We start from the raw sequence: 6,000 nt of genomic DNA, 5'->3' as shown, positions 1-6,000 counted from the left end.
TTGGACAATTTTTTGGATCCTATAAGTATTCAATTAATAATTTGTTATAAAAAATGTTTATTATTATGGTAATTAGTGTGCCGTTTCGTACCTACCAATCAGATTTTAGTCGTCCAAAATTTACAAAACCATGGATAAGGCAATAAAACAAAATTTATTCCTTTTATTATGATATTTATTACCACAATATAATTTAAATACTACCGTTCAAAAAAGTGACTACTATAAAACAGTGACCTTCTTAGAGCTAAAAACGAGCTACTGCGTTTTATTGCTACGACTGACTCATTGATTTTTTTCAAATCAAATAATTTTATTCTGTCGTTAATGTAAACAAATTTTAAATTATCAACTTTTGTGGAAAATTTGTTTTTCAGCTTCGACGATGTTGTTACTTATTAGTAGCATAAAATTGATTTTAAAAATTCACCCTACCCTATCGAATTTACATATTTTCCACTTCAAAGTTATGATACGCTATTATTTTTTTTTTTTAAATCATATAATTACTTACAAAATAATAGTATGGAATATATTCTTTAGGACCTCCGATTTACTGTTTAATTGGTATTAACCATATACCTTGACAAACCAACAAAATATCAAAATCTTTCCCCCGGAGAGTTGGAAACTTTTTCATTGTATATTTTTTTAGAGTATATTTCTAGGTCTTGTCTGAAAACTAGATTGAAAATGGATCTAACGTAAAAATTTTCACAAAAATCGGTGATAAAAATTTTCATATATGGAGGAAAGTTCCAAAAAAAGGGAACATTACACTTTGACCGTATTAAATTTCAAGGTTGCTTCGTGTAAATGAATCATCAGTTAATAGGAAGGAAAATATTTGCATTGTACTGTTGTTACGTTGCATGGGTATTGGGTAACAACAACAACAAGCTTTGTTGACAATAAACCCTGACCGTATTCACTCTAATACTCAGAATACAATTTTAAGCACAATATTGCCTAAATAATGAATCTTTGTTGTGCATTATGATCAATTTAACTTAAGATACAAGAATAATAGGAATTTTGTAGTTTTCCTCTTTTTTATTTTTGAAAATATGTTTGTTAATACTCAATATATTCTTGTGGGCTTATTAAGTTAATCGAATATATGCGTTAATATTTATACTTCGAAAATTAAATATGTGTAGGAATACTTATTTATCAGGGAAAAACGTACAAAGTATAATAACATGATTTATTGTCAAAAAATTATTTATATTAATACCTAGTTTTTAACGCCTACAGTTTAACATCGGATCGTTTATTTTTAATAAGAACTTCATACAATTAAAAAACGGTAGAATAAACAAATAATGTTATTACCTACTTAACTGCGCACTATATCAAGTAATCCCGCGAATTCAATTAATTTGATTGATGTGTTCAATTGGATAATGTAAACATTTTAATATGTATAGGCATTGTTTGTGTACACCCTTTACACACTATTGGTTTCATAATTGATTACTTAAAAAATACCTAGATAATACTTACCAAGTGCCAATAGCATTGAAATAGAAACTGTGCCGTAGGAGTACTGTAACCCATCAATAAAAATATATTTTGTATCATTTATTACTTTTTGTGTTTGTTTCAGATATAAAAAACATATTTTATATTTTCCTGCCGTACATCAAACAATAGAACTATAATTTTTTTTCAAAAATTGGCTTGAAGTTAATAAATGATTAGTTTTGGCAAAAATCCAATACTGGAGAATCGCATAGGTATTTTATATTATATTACCTTGGTCTCTAATGTTATAACATTAGTTTTTTGAGACATAACATTTACTGGTGCATATTAATTATTCTACCGAATTATTGATGTTCATTATACCATTGGATATGTTAGAATATGTATTTTTAATATTTATAATATATCAGCATGATCAGTCATTACTCGTTTCACGCACGACCCAAAAGTATAATATAGATAATTAATAGCAAAATTGAAAATAGAAAATAATAGTATTTGTCTTATTATATGCAATTGTTGAGATAAATTGTACTAAATGCAGAATCTCAAAAAAAAAAAATATATATATATATATATATGTCGATAATAATTAAACAGTGTAAAGATAGTTTATAATGAGTAATGACTTACAATATTGTAGATTCAGTAATTACACAGCGATCGCGAGGTAAAATAATATAGGTATTTTATAAGTACAAGAGTACGAATAGATACTCAAAATTATTACAAAGAGTCACTGTACATATGATAGTAGGTAGGTATTTTTGATTGTACGTCGTTAGTATTATGTTGTTCATTATCAGTACCAGTTTTAACAAGTCGGTAGATACTCTGTTTATTAATTCCCACTTCCATTTATTGCATTGAAGTAAACGTTATGCAGTTGAATTTTTTTACACAGCCTATTAAGATTATGACTATTTTCATAATAAATGATTATTATGCATTAGAATATGAACAGTGGAGTCTGAAGTATTTTCCTACATTGTATACTTGAACAATATTTCCGCTAGTAAACATCAATATGGCAATAAAAACATGAGTTATGTAATAAAGAAAGATAACATAGTTCGTACTGAACAAAAGTATTGCCTAACATACACCTACCTGAATACTAGTGGTTTTTTATTGGCACTAACTAGGTACATCTTTTGGATTGTTAAAAAGACTCCGGTTGTTGGCTGTCTGACAGTACGTTGAAATCTGTGAAAATACTTATCAATAACTTTATGTCATACTTTAGGTCAATGAAACATGAAAATGAAGTCTTTATGGTTCGCATGCAAGATGCTTGATTTATTGAAAGTATTTTGTGAAGAAAAACATATTAATATTTATGGGATTATGACAGATTTCGATAAGTCGCCATGCAAATTTTAGCACGTATTAAAATGTTGATTTACAGTCGGGCTGGTAAAAAAAATTAAAGATCAAATAAATAACTAATATTATTTGACCCTGAATAAAACAAATTAGAATACTTATAAGTGATTCCATATAAAAAATGTAAAATGTTTATTAATTTGTTTTATTATATTGAACCTTATTCTTCCAACCATATGTACCTGTACAGTACTCGTATGTAGGTACATGTAGTATGATGAAATGCATTTCGTGAAGTAATGATGTTTTAAATAACATTATAATTATTATTATAGCAAATACAGTAGTGTTTATGAACAACTGAAATTTAATTAAATAATTGTTAATGTATGTGCAGGTTGTTATATCAGAAACAAATGAAACTGGAAATTGAAAGACATCAAAGAAAGGTTAGTTATTAAAATGTATGTTTAAAAGTTGTTTTATTAAGAATACTTTATATGCCTTTTAAACACTATAATATGATAGAGCAATAAACCTATTTTTCTTTAATTTAATAAATTATTAGAGCCTTTGGCAATGAATTTTTTTCTATTTTTATGTTCAATAAGCGTTTTAGTGTAATGCTTGTAATTGCAATTATTATTTACAATTACAACATTTTACATGAGCTGTGTAGTTATGTGTGCAGTCATTAACAGCCACATTTCTATAACAATGTATGAATTGCTGATTCGAAATGCTTATCGAGAATTCAATCTTTGATGTCCATTAAAATATGTACTATATTTCTTGCGGCCAATCAGCGCTATTAATACAAGGTTTATCGATTATTTTTCTCAGGCTTTGTTAATTTATACTAATAAGCATTTTTAATGGTGTTGTTTTTTATCATTATGTGTGGTGTATGATTTTTGTTTAACATTCCGTCGCTGAGCTGCTCGTTTTCTTATATTGTGAAGATGTTGCAAATGCCGTTTTTCAAATTTGACATGTTTTTTATATTGTAAAAACCAAAATCAAAAATGTGTGATGCAATTTAACTGTAATATTTGCAACACAAGAATCACAATGTTATGTTATTGTGTGAGGAAGAATACTTATTATGAAAAACAGTATAGTATAGCGATTGGTATAGTTAGAACGGTTAAAAGTATTTTAGCACTAACCAGTTATTATAATATCATTATTTAACATTTTATAGTTGAATACTAATAAAATGTCTTTGCAAACAATACGTAACACGTTTTTATTTATATTATTATTAACACTTAATCGTCGTTGTATATTTTTTTGAGCATTCATCATTAATTAAAATGTATAGATAATATAAGTGTTAACATTGTTTTAAGTTCAAAGTAAAGGCATCTTAATATTATCATTGAGTATATATTTTCTAAACTCAATGATATTATTAATTTTTACGAACAAGCCAAACATACCAATCACGTAATTTGCCCATTATAATTAGTTGTACATTTAATTTGTTTTTGTTTCATATAAACATTAACTGTATGCACACTCATGGTGCTATGCAGATGTCAATATTCATAATATTATTATACAACCAACAGAAATAACGACGATATAATTCAAATATCAAGTTTGAAACTGTGTTGAATTATTCATCAATATATATTACACAGCTTGTAATGTATCCAATTATAAAATAATGATTTTGTAACAATAATAAATTAGGAATCCATGCTCACAGAAAAGCGCGTTTTCTTATCCTTTCTAGAACAATTGGAGCGTATTGGCCTTAATGTAATTTTTATTAAAAAAATCGAGATAACGAGCTCAATTGATAAATAATATTATTATATATTATAACAAATATACATATATTAGAAAAGGTTAGAAAACAAAAACTATTTACCTGAATGCTGATGCAATAAGTTTAAATCTTGAATAATTATTTACTGTTTTCATAGCTTATGATTTCAGTAATTAATAGTCAATATTAATTATTATTATAACTACAACTTCACGTGTTGTAAAATGAATTGCCAAGACTCTATAGTAATTTTTCCCAAATTCGATGTGATCACTACTTTAACGTATCTACAGTAGTCCGGTAACGAATTCAAAATTGAATACATAGAAAAAGAAGCTTGATTAATAAATTAAACTGAATAGTTAGATCATTAATAGAATACATAATTTATTACAATTTCTATCACTGTACTAGAAATTAATTTAAGTACAATTTATATTAATATTATTTTATCTTAAGTATTTTAAATCTTGCAAAAAAATAGATTCATAAATTATAAGTATTATTTTGTTTTTGAAAAATATTCTAATGGACACGTTCAGGGACATTCAAGTAAATGAAATAGTTAACTATAACTACTTAACACATAATATAGCCCGTTATTCAAATAACAAAACCTATAAACAACACTTTTTTTTCTAAAATTATCAAAAATATTTTTAAAAATCACAACTATCGTATTTCATATTTTCGTATCTACTACTGCTATAATGCACGTGTTTATTTTATATTTCATAATACAAAAATTAATCGATTTAGTTTTGAGGCGACATGATTTACACGGGATTGCATGCGGTCTGCTTATAAGGAGTTTTGTATAGGCAACATATAAGAAAAAATGGTTTAAATTAATTTCAAGCATGTCAATGAATTATTTATTTAATTTATAATTTATTATTTACTGGTTAATTTATATAAGCATCAAGGTATTATTTGTGCTTTAAATAATTTGTTCTATGATTAGCAGGCATTTTGGTTTATTTTAAACCAAAAAGCCAGACAACATTTTGACTACAGTCTAATTCTGTAAAAATATTTGAGTTCTTTGACTACTTTACTATGTTATGTAGGAAGCGGGTTTTTATTTAATAATTTCAGTTTTTTGTAATTAAATAAATTAAATTTGCAATTTTTAGTATTAAAATCCAATTTTTTACATAAAAAAGCAAGAAATCAAAAATCCATTTCCTACATAACCTAGTTAAGTTACCAAATAACATTTTTCTCTTTACAGAATTGAAATCGGACCACCTAAGTAGTCGAAATTTTGTCTGGCTTTTTAGTAAAAAAAAACAGACTACATGCAATCTTTTTAAGATATACATTATTTTAAATATATAAAATATGATACTTATGGATTATTTTTATTCAACCGATTTTATACTATATTTCATGAAATACTGCGCGAT

The sequence above is a fragment of the Adelges cooleyi genome, unplaced genomic scaffold (genome assembly GCF_023614345.1).
Source record: "Adelges cooleyi isolate 19-005CV unplaced genomic scaffold, UGA_ACOO_1.1 ACOO_flye_CR_arks_rails_tigmint_CR_PRNA_41, whole genome shotgun sequence".
Taxonomy (NCBI): Eukaryota; Metazoa; Arthropoda; class Insecta; order Hemiptera; family Adelgidae; genus Adelges; species Adelges cooleyi.
Note: the sequence above shows the minus strand (reverse complement) of the source record.